This window comes from Rutidosis leptorrhynchoides, chromosome 10 (genome assembly GCF_046630445.1).
Source record: "Rutidosis leptorrhynchoides isolate AG116_Rl617_1_P2 chromosome 10, CSIRO_AGI_Rlap_v1, whole genome shotgun sequence".
Classification (NCBI taxonomy): Eukaryota; Viridiplantae; Streptophyta; class Magnoliopsida; order Asterales; family Asteraceae; genus Rutidosis; species Rutidosis leptorrhynchoides.
The window spans coordinates 120,471,838-120,484,840 of NC_092342.1; positions in this window are offsets into that span (position 1 = coordinate 120,471,838).

Sequence of the window (13,003 nt, forward strand, 5' to 3'; positions counted from 1 at the left end):
AAAACCCACCAAACCTACAAAAACAATTTGCAAACACCGGTGAAGGGTAATTCCGGAAAACTTATCTAGGGTAAAAGCTAGATTTAATTTTTAAAAGATCAAATGTTTTCATAAAGATCCAATTTCCTTAATGGATCTAAATTTTTATAGTCATGTGGGACTGTAAATCACATCGTTACTACCATTGTTTATACCGCCGTATAGAAATCACTGATGTACAAAGTGTGAAGAATAAAGAAGTGATTCTAGTATATTTCAAGACTATATTGCTTGAGGACAAGCAACGCTCAAGTGTGGGAATATTTGATAATGCTAAAAACGAACATATATTTCATAGCATTATTCCTCAAGAAAGACAAGCTTTTAGTTGCAATTGTCCTATTTACAAGTGATATTCGGTTAAATAATAAAAGGTGAAGACAAAAGATAGATTCGACGAATTGAAGACTCAAACGACCAAAAAGCTCAAAAGTACAAAATACAATCAAAGAGGTTCCAATTATTGATAAGAAACGTCTCAGAATTACAAGAGTACAAGATTCAAAACGCAAAGTACAAAATATTAAATTGTACGCAAGGACGTTCGAAAATCCGGAACCGTGACCAGAGTCAACTCTCAACGCTCAACGCAACGGACTAAAAATTACAAGTTAACTATGTATATAAATATAATATAATATATAATTAATTATATAAATTATATATATATTATATTTATATATTAAAACCGTCGACAGACTAGGATCCAAACTTGTGTGAGCTGGATTTGCAAACTCCGCGACTCGCGGAGTTTGTAGTGCAAAAATTCCACAACTCGCGGAGCTGTCCTGGACAAAAAAGCCTATAAAAGCTCGCGCATTCTGAACGTTTTATATATCCATCCATCAATCTCTCTATCTATATGTAAACGTATATATATATATATATATATATATATATATATATATATATATATATATATTTTAATTTTAAATCCTAATAATAAGGATGTGTTAGCGAATGTTGTAAGGGTGTAAGTCGAAATTCTGTCCGTGTAACGCTACGCTATTTTTAATCATTGTAAGTTATGTTCAACCTTTTTAATTTAATGTCTCGTAGCTAAGTTATTATTATGCTTATTTAATCCGAAGTAATCATGATGTTGGGCTAAAAATATTTAAATTTGAGTAATTGGGTTTTGTACCATAATTGGGGTTTGGACAAAAGAACGACACTTGTGGAAATTAGACTATGGGCTATTAATGGGCTTTATATTTGTTAAACTAAATGATAGTTTGTTAATTTTAATATAAATATTTACAATTGGACGTCCCTATAAATAACCATATACACTCGATCGGACACGATGGGCGGGGAATTTATATGTACGAATAATAGTTCATTTAACCGGACACGGGAATGGATTAATAATCACTAGAATTATTAAAACGGGGGTGAAATTATGTACAAGGACACTTGGCATAATTGATAACAAAGTATTAAAACCTTGTTACAGTTTAAGTCCCCAATTAATTGGAATATTTGACTTCGGGTATAAGGATAATTTGACGAGGATACTCGCACTTTATATTTATGACTGATGGACTGTTATGGACAAAAACCAGACGGACGTATTAAATAATCCAGGACAAAGGACAATTAACCCATGGGCTAAAACTAAAATCAACAAGTCAAACATCATGATTACGGAAGTTTAAATAAGCATAATTATTTTATTTCATATTTAATTTCCTTTATTTTATATTTAATTGCACTTCTAATTATCGCACTTTTATTTATTGTTATTGTATTTAATTTCACTTTTAATTATCGTAGTTTTTAATTATCGCAAGTTTATTTTATCGCACTTTTATTTATCGCAATTTCATTATCGTTATTTACTTTACGCTTTAAATTTAGTCTTTTATTTATTTATTATTTTACATTAGGTTTTAACTGCGACTAAAGTTTTAAAATCGACAAACCGGTCATTAAACGGTAAAAACCCCCTTTTATAATAATAATATTACTTATATATATTTGTATTTTTATAAATTAAAACTAATATAGCGTTAAGCTTTGTTTAAAGATTTTTCCTTGTGGAACGAACCGGACTTACTAAAAACTACACTACTGTACGATTAGGTACACTGCCCATAAGTGTTGTAGCAAGGTTTAAGTATATCCATTCTATAAATAAATAAATATCTTTTGTAAAATTGTATCGTATTTAATAGTATTTAGTTGTAAAAATAAAGCTATTTTATATACACCTCGCATAACATCATATATATTCATTTTAACATAAGGGTTATTACGTCGTTAAATGTTACATATATATATTGTTTTCGAAACCCTTAAGTTAGTAGTATCAATTTATATATATAAAACCCATTATTAATATACTTAATGAGATACTTAACTATCATATATTTAAGTTAGATATAATCTATATATCCATATATATACATAAGTATATATTTAATACAAGTTATGACGTTCGTGAATGGTCAAACAAATGGTTGGTCAATTATTTGTATGAAACTCATTTCAAAAGTTTTAAAACTTGTCAAAATTTATTGCTTATCATGTCGGAATAATGTTATCATATAAAGATTAAGTTTAAATTTTGGTCGGAAAACTTGTGTCTATTTCGTAAAACATTTATAAAAGCAGCGCATGTATTCTCAGTCCTAAAAATATATATTGCAAAAGCATTAAAAAGGGAGCAAATGAAACTCACAATACGATATTTTGTAGTAAAAATATGCATACGACATAACCGAACAATGCAGGGTTGGCCTCAGATTCAAGAACCTATATATATATATATATATATATATATATATATATATATATATATATATATATATATATATATATATATATATATATATATATATATATATATATATATATATATATATATATATATATATATATATATATATATATATATATATATATTAACACATATAATGGTAATCGAACAAATTTATATATTGTTAGTGATTTAATTATTATTTTAATTATGTATTTCATTAATAATTTAATTAACTATATTTATTTAGAAAAATAATAAAAAAATATTAATATAGTTATGTTATATGTAATAATTATATTTTATATAAATAATATTTGTTGTAATAGTAATAATAATACTAATGGTAATATTAGTAATACCAATAATGATAATAGTAATAATAATAATGATAGTTTTAATAATAAAAATGATAATTTTGAATATATATATATATATATTAACACATATAATGGTAATCGAACAAATTTATATATTGTTAGTGATTTAATTATTATTTTAATTATGTATTTCATTAATAATTTAATTAACTATATTTATTTAGAAAAATAATAAAAAAATATTAATATAGTTATGTTATATGTAATAATTATATTTTATATAAATAATATTTGTTGTAATAGTAATAATAATACTAATGGTAATATTAGTAATACCAATAATGATAATAGTAATAATAATAATAATGATAGTTTTAATAATAAAAATGATAATTTTGATAAAAAAATTAGTTTCAATAATAATACCACTTACATTAAGAATGATAATAAAAATATTAATAAAAATGATAAAATTAATAAAATTAATAACAATAATAACAATAATAATAATAATAATAATAATAATAATAATAATAATAATAATAATAATAATAATAATAATAATAAATATATAATAATAGTGAAATAATAATAATAATAATAATAATTAAAATAATAATAATAATAATAATAATAATAATAATAATAATAATAATAATAATAATAATAATAATAATAATAATAATAATAATAATAATAATAATAATAATAATAATAATAATAATAATAATAATAATAATAATAATAATAATAATAATAAGAGTATTAGTAATAACTACCTCAAAGGAGTAGCCCTAAAAAAATGCCCAAGTCCAGTCTCGAACCAGTGACCTCTCGCTCACCACAACACACGCAACCATTGAACCACTCATTACTTTTATGTAATAACTCGTTCGTTTGAATATTTAATATATACGAATCCATTTATCATTCTCATTTCATCTCATATCATTATTTTATCCTTAACCCGAATCATCATCGATCTTATGATCATACCATAACATCATAAAATCATAATCATAACGATTATCATCATCGTGATTTCCTAATCATCATCTTCCTTCCTTCTTTATTTCTTTCTTTTGTGTCGACCAACCAAGAACCAAAAGGTTCCACGGCCTGCTCAATAGCCGTACCCCAACTCCCACACAGACAAAAAAAAAATAAAGTCGTAACAGTAGTTCGAACATATAATAGTGGCAATTTTTATCGGGCCAGAAAATAATAGTTGGGCCTAAAGTAATTCTTTGTTTGGCCGTTTCTAAGTGAAGTAATTTTAACAACAGTCCATGGCCACAACTATTAGAGAAAACCTCGAGTAGCAGAAGTAATCGAAATAGAAACATAGCAGGTGCAGCAGTAAACAAGTCGTCCAGCAACAAAAATTCTTGGGCCGATTTCAAATATATAATAGGCTTATTGTTAATTCATAAATCTTATTACTTGAAGCCCAACTCCATGAAACAAGCCCAATTGTTTAATAGAATAGGTTTAAGAAAGAAAAGAAAATTTTGTCGGTGGCGTGTGATGATTAAAACAGAAGAAAGCTTATGCAATAGCTATCATCTTTTTCTTTCCATCATCATCTATCTTACACATCTCAGTTATGTTATATATAGTATTATCATCTAGCCTCACCCTCGATAAACTTCATCATCATGTATCTCGCTGTAAAAAAAGTATAGCAGCGGTTTAATAAAGGTGATCGAAGGTAGATAGTTATGGGTTTCTGGGTCTTGACCGGAACAGTAAATAGGAAAGCAGGTAATAATGGTATTGTTCTCAGACGGAATTTAACAAGGAAAGTGTTGTGGTTGCTTGCTTTTGTCGAAGCATAACAGTAGCATTAAAACGGGGATGATGGAATGGTAGTTTTCGGACAGAAACATGGACAACCGAAATGGAAACGAGTTGTAGGTGGTGGGTTTTGGTTTTAGAGCTTGGTGATCAAGTAAGAGACATAATTAAATAGTTCAATGGTCTCTTATGTTGTGGTGGGTTTGATTGGGTCTTTGCTTAGCAACGAAAACAGTGACGGGTTTGTGGTTGTAGAAAGGTGTGGATTTTATGGTGTTGTTGGGTGTTTGATTTTGAACAGGAGAATTGATCATCATTCTTTTCATTGTTTTATCGTCATCAACCTCATCATTGTTCCATCATCGTACACTATTCATCATTGTTGTATATCACCTTCATCGTATATAAAAGTCGTTATCGTTTATGTTTCTGTTTATGAGACGTCCATAAATGAAACAAGATCATAATGCGAGAAAACAGATAGAAAGATAGTTTAGACAGTGTACCGGGATGAAACTAAAAACTGGCTATATGGAGATGTAACAAACACTATATCTTCGAGTTGGATTATATACCATGGCTTGTGCAGTTGATGAAAACATAAGGGAACCGGGGTAATAAGGTGGTGATTGTTAGTGGTTTGTGACAGTGACCGGTTGTGAACTATGGTGGTGGCGATGGTTATAGTAATGGTGGATTGGCAAAGAAAATGTGATTGTAGATTGTAATGTTTGTGCTTCAATACGCAACTGCATATTTGTATATGTATATAAGCCAAAGTAATCATAATAATATATAGTATAATAATAAATATCTAGTGATTTAACTGTGCAAAATGGATCCAGCTGTTTTTATTTGGATTCTAACCGTCGACACATATAATATAATATAATAGGGTATTATTTCGTACTCCTTTCTACTCAGTGGCGAATTAAAAGTCTTCGGAAAAAATCCCAAATTTTTAGATTAACTATATGTATTTATTTTGGTCATTAAAATTCGATCCTTAATTCGTTAAATAAAAATTACATCAATTGTCCCTCTCAATTCTGGGTAAAATATAAAAAGTGTTAAAACTTAACAAATAGTTCCAAAATACGTTTTTAATAAGCCTAAAATTTATAGAACTCATTTTCGTATCACCGTTTATTTTAAAATTACATAAGTTTTAATTTTAACTTGCTTATTATCAATCGAAACATCAAACGAGTATTAAAATCATTTATATTTATTTAATATACTTTATTTATATATATAGATATATTTTAAATAATAATTATTATAATATCCTATTTTTATTTTATTAGTTTTTAATAATAACAACATTAAATACTTCAAATTATATTTCAAATTATTATTTTTATATACATACACACATATCTATTTACAATTAATTGTTCGTGAATCGTCGAGCACAGTCAAAGGGTAATTGATTACATGAGTATAGTTCCAAAACTTTTTGAGACTCAACATTACAGACTTTGTTTATCGTGTCGAAATCATATAAAGATTAAGTTTAAATTTGGTCGAAAATTTCTGGGTCGTCACAGTACCTACCCATTAAAGAAATTTCGTCCCGAAATTTGATTGGGATGGTCATGGCTGACAATAAGTATGTTTTTGTGATGCATATGAGCTGAAAATTAGAGTTTTATCATCAGCGAGTAATATGGATAAAATAATTTGTTTATGTGAAGCGTACGAGTGAAGCTATCGCAAAAGAGTGAAATGAGGAAAATAAGATTCGTCTTGACTTTAAGTAAAGCGATAAGGACATCTCGGATTCGTAGGTTAACGTGGCTAACATTCTAAGAAAGAACTAGTAATAGCATGATCTAACTTGTTAAATTACTAGAGAATTTGGAAAAGATAGAACTATCAAGAAATTATGTTCTTGATATGTTTGGAGATTATGTAGAATGTAAGAGTCGTGCAACATGGCACATGATGACGGTAGAGTCTGTGAATCATCACGTTTCTTTAGAAAACTCAGCATGACTTACTGTAATATAATCACATTGATCAAGTGTCATTATATTATACTAACTCATGCTTCAGTTCCCAACACTACTTCAAAACATTCATATTTTAAACTCGAAGGTTTTAGAATTTAGAAACTAAAAATAGTTTCTTTTATGATGTAACACAGATAGCGCGGAGAGATAATTAATATCAAATAAGAATATTTATGAAGATATCTTCAGAAATATTGAGGATATTTACAATGAAGGATACGATGATATCTTAGAATTTCTAATATTGATGGATGATGAAGAAGATTTGTTCATAAGATTTAGAGTCAGGAGCAAGGTATTTGCTAAAGATTTCGCCAGGTACTGAATCGTAGACTGGGTGCTTTTCAGAATTTCATAATTGAAGATCATAATTCTAGGAGATAAATGTTAAATGTATAAATATAACTGTTGATGTAGAAACGCTGCAAGATTTGAAATATTGATTGCTGATTCTCGGTAATTGGTATGGTAATTAACGTTACAAGATGCAGATGAGTAGATAATGGGGTTTTCAATGAGTACATCTAATGATTTTTCGAAGAGGTTTACGCCAAAGAGTAACAAAGTTGTTGGTACATCTGCTGGTAATGTGATGGAATATAAAAGGTTCCCTGATAACGATGACGAAAAACAGACTTATATATCAAGGTTATAATAAGGCTAATCCGAATAAAAAGTCAAAGTTGACTTACTGGAGCTGTGACAAAATTGGATAATTTGGAAAGAGATTGCAAAGTTATTTTCGGTAATAACAATGCCAAAGGAGCTAGCACAGATACGTGTTAAACGTTTACTCAGGTTCCGAGTGTTTTCAGGTGCATAACTATATGCATCAATCTTTTCTTCCGTAGATGAAGTGTGGTTGGTCCATCCTCTCGATTGAGGTGTTTTCAAGAATCGTGAAAGGTTTGAACGCAGATTGTAATCGTCAAGATACAAATGAGGTTTAAGATGAAATCAAGTGGCAAACTTGAAGAAATGTTTAATTTCATATGTTATAATCAATATTTTATTTCATTTTAACTGTCCAATGTTAGTAGTCCACAGTTAATAGTCCACAATTAGTAGTTCAACAATTCATATATAGTTTAATATATAATATTCGAATTAATTAATACATGTCGTGACCCATTGTATACATGTCTCAGACTCGATCACAACTCAAAGTATATATATTATTTAAGAATCAACCTTAACCCTGTATAGTGAACTCGAGCATTACAGCGTATAGAGTGTCTATGGTTATTCCAAATAATATATATAGATGACGTCAATATGATATGTCAAAACATTGTATATGTGTCCCGATTTATACGACGATATTTAAAGTGCGTAAAATAAGTAACAGAAATTAAATGACGATAAATAAAATTGCGAGAATTAAAATTGCGATAAATAAATTGCGATAAATAAAATGTAATACGAAATTAACAGTTAGCTAGGAACAGTTAGCTAGTATTTTGTTAGCGTGGATTCTTAACAGAATTTCTCATAGTTATTTTGTTTGTTTCTAACAAATTTTATTTTGTCCAATGTTTTCTTCATTATGCCACTTGTTGGATTCTGATATGTCAAAATCCAAATACGAAATTGAAAGAAAATGGTTATTCTGCGGTGAACTAATACATATATTTGTGGATGTAAGTAGGATAGTAAATGGCTGTTGAATCAGCTTCAAAGAATGTACAGTGTAACTTATTAATATGAAATTTAAATATTCCTCGGGTATTACCTACCCGTTAAAATATTTTCATCATTAACAGTTTGTACAAAAGAATTTTCAATTACAATCTTTATGAAAATATATATACATATATATTTTCTTCAGATGTAATCATGGATTTGATGAGTCAATATGATATTAAACTCATTTGATTTACCATTAGAACAAGAATATATAATCTCTAAAACATTAGAGATTACATAATTGCCATGTCGAACGAAGATAAATAATGTAGAACGTTATGTAGAACGATGATTATGCTCGAGTTACAGAATGAGATGTTGAGGCGTGTGATGATGAAACTTGGGTTGTTGGTGATACTAGTATTGATGTTGGTGGTACTGTTGGTGCCGGTGATGTTGTTGAAGTTGGTACGTTTTGCACCATATTTTTCAATGCTACAACTCGGGTGTGAAGCTCGTTGACTCTTCTATCACTTCCGGGATGATTGTCGATCGAAATGAGCGGATGAATAAGGTTTAGAATTGTGGATAGAATATAATCGTGTCGAGATACCCTGGAAATGAGGTTAAAAATGGTGTTTCGAAGAGGTTCGCCGGTAAGTGCTTTAGGTTCATCGCCAAGAGGGCAATATGGTGGATGGAAGGGATCCCCTTCTTCTTGTCTCCGATAATTAAGTAGGCTACGAACCCATTCCCAATTCATCCAGAATAAATGATGGCTAATTAGTTAGTTCATTCCGGTCACACTGTCTTCGGAGCTCGAGTGAAACTCCATATCGGAATCCGCGGGACTTGAACTAGTGGCTAGTTCCATTTCGTACGATTGAATAAAGAATTTCTCGATATGAAATGATTTCCAGCTATCGAATGGTATTCTAATTACATAGAATATCTATATATATAGAACAAAAGATTTTGTAGATTACGGTGGAGTTTACGGAATATGTCAGTAAAATTTACAGTTACAGATATGCTAAGATATGAATTAGCAGATACGCTAAGATATGAATCTTGTCTATACACTATTCATGCAATCAATGCAGTAAAATGCGTCTAGATTAAGAATGATAAGCAAGTGATTCCCTAAGAATGATAAGCATGTAATTTTAGACACGAAATGATAAACAAAACTTTTGACATGAAGACACGGTCGAAGTCTAGACTCACTAATGCATCTTAACAACTATCAGTTAGACACACTAATGCAAGACCTGGTTCGCTAAGACCACCGCTCTGATACTAACTTTTGTGACCCGTCCTAATCCATCTGGACGAATACATTACATTTGGTTACATCGTGAGGTACTTGACCTCTATATGATACATTTTTCAAACATTGCATTCGTTTTTAAAAGACAAACTTTCTTTACATCGAAAGTTGACAGATTGCAAATCCTTTTATAATATATCCACACTATGAATGACTTGATATTAATCTTGATGAACTCAACGACTTGAATTTAACGTCTTCTGAAATATGTCATGAATGATTCCAAGTAATATCTCTAAAATGAGCAAGTGCACAGCGGAAGATTTCTTTCATACCTGAGAATAAACATGCTTTCAAGTGTCAACCAAAAGGTTGGTGAGTTCATTAGTTTATCGTAATCAATCATTTCCATAATTTTAATAGACCACAAGATTTCAGATATTTAATTGTACACGTAACCCGAGTACATAATAACACGCGTAAACCGCGAATTAAAATTCATTCATATGGTGAACACCTGGTAATCGACATTAACAAAATGCGTCTAGAATATCTCCATCATTCCGAGACTCTCATCGAACATGATAAAATCGAAGTACTAAAGCATCCGTAACCCGGATGGGGTTTGTTAGGCAAAATAGATCTATCTTTAGGATTCGCGTCAATTAGGGTCTCTGTTCCCTAATTCTTAGATTACCAGACTATAAAGGGTGATATTTGATTTGATAATCCAACCATAGAATGTAGTTTTAAGTACTTGTGTCTATTTCGTAAAATATTTATAAAAGCAGCGCATGTATTCTCAGTTCCAAAAATATATATTGCAAAAGCATTTAAAAGGGAGCAAATGAAGCTCAATATACGATATTTTGTACTAAAAATATGCATATGACATAACCGAACAATGCAGGGTTGGCCTCAGATTCACGAACTTATATCATTTATATATATATATTAATACATATAATGGTAATCGAACAAATTTATATATTGTTAGTGATTTAATTATTATTTTAATTATGTATTTCATTAATAATTTAATTAACTATATTTATTTAGAAAAATAATAAAAATATATTAATATAGTTATGTTATATGTAATAATTATATTTTACATAAATAATATTTGTTGTAATAGTAATAATAATACTAATGGTAATATTAGTAATACAAATAATGATAATAGTAATAATAATAATGATAGTTTTAATAATAAAAATGATAATTTTGATTAAAAAAAATTAGTTTCAATAATAATACCACTTACATTAAGAACGATAATAATAATATTAATAAAAATGATAAAATTAATAAAATTAATGACAATAATAATAATAATAATAATAATAATAATAATAATAATAATAACAATAATAATAATAATAATAATAATAATAATAATAATAATAATAATAATAATAATAATAATAATAATAATAATAATAATAATAATAATAATAATAATAATAATAATAATAATAATAATAATAATAATAATAATAATAATAATAGTGAAATAATAGTAATAATAATAATAAGAGTATTAGTAATAACTACCTCAAAGGAGTAGCCCTAAAAAAATGCCCAAGTCCAGTCTCGAACCAGTGACCTCTCGCTCACCACAACACACCCAACCACTGAACCAATTATTACTTTTCTGTAATAACTCGTTCATTTGAATATTTAATATATACGAATCCATTTATCATTCTCATCTCATCTCATATCATTATGTTATCCTTTACCCGAATCATCATCGATCTTATGATCATACCATAACATCATAAAATCATAATCATAACGATTATCATCATCGTGATTTCCTAATCATCATCTTCCTTCCTTCTTTATTTCTTTCTTTTGTGTCGACCAACTAAGAACCAAAAGGTTCCACAGCCTGCTCAACATCCGTACCCCAACTCCCACATAGACAAAAAAAATAGAAGTCATAACAGTAGTTCGAACATATAATAGTGGCAATTTTTATCGGGCCAGAAAATAATAGTTGGGCCTAAAGTAATTCTTTGTTGGGCCGTTTCTAAGTGAAGTAATTTTAACAACAGTCCATGGCCACGACTATAACAAAAAACCTCGAGTAGCATCAGTAATCGAAATAGAAACATAGCAGGTGCAGTAGTAAACAAGTCATCCAGCAACAAAAATTCTTGGGCCGATTTCAAATATATAATAGGCTTATTGTTAATTCATAAATCTTATTACTTGAAGCCCAACTCCATGAAACAAGCCCAATTGTTTAATAGAATAGGTTTAAGAAAGAAAAGAAAATTCTGTCGGTGGCGTGTGATGATTAAAACGGAAGAAAGCTTATGCAGTAGCTATCATTTTTTCTTTCCATAATCATCTATCTTACACATCTCAGTTACGTTATATATATTATTATCATCTAGCCTCACCCTCGATAAACTTCATCATCATGTATCTCGCTGTAAAAAAAAATATAGCAGTGGTTTAATAAAGGTGATCGAAGGTAGATAGTTATGGGTTTATGGGTCTTGACCAGAACAGTAAACAGGAAAGCAGGTAATAATGGTATTGTTCTCAGACGGAATTTAACAACAAAAGTGTTGTGGTTCCTTGCTTTTGTCGAAGCATAACAGTAGCAGTAAAACGGGGATGATGGAATGGTAGTTTTCGAACAGAAACATGGACAACCGAAATGGAAACGAGTTGTAGGTGGTGGGTTTTGGTTTTAGAGCTTGGTGATCAAGTAAGAGACATAATTAAATAGTTCAATGGTCTCTTATGTTGTGGTGGGTTTTATTAGGTCTTTGCTTAGCAACGAAAATAGTGACGGGTTTGTGGTTGTAGAAAGGTGTGGATTTTATGGTGTTGTTGGGTGTTTGATTTTGAACAGGAGAATTGATCATCATTATTTTCATTGTTTTATCGTCATCAACCTCATCATCGTTCCATCATCGTACACTATTCATCATTATTGTATATCACCTTCATCGTCTATAAAAGTCATTATCATTTATGTTTCTGTTTATGAGACGTCCATAAATGAAACAAGATCATAATGCGAGAAAACAGATAGAAAGATAGTTTAGACAGTGTACTGGGATGAAACTAAAAACCGGCTATATGGAGATGTAACAAACACTATATCTTCGAGTTGGATTATATACCATGGCTTGTGCAGTTGATGAAAACA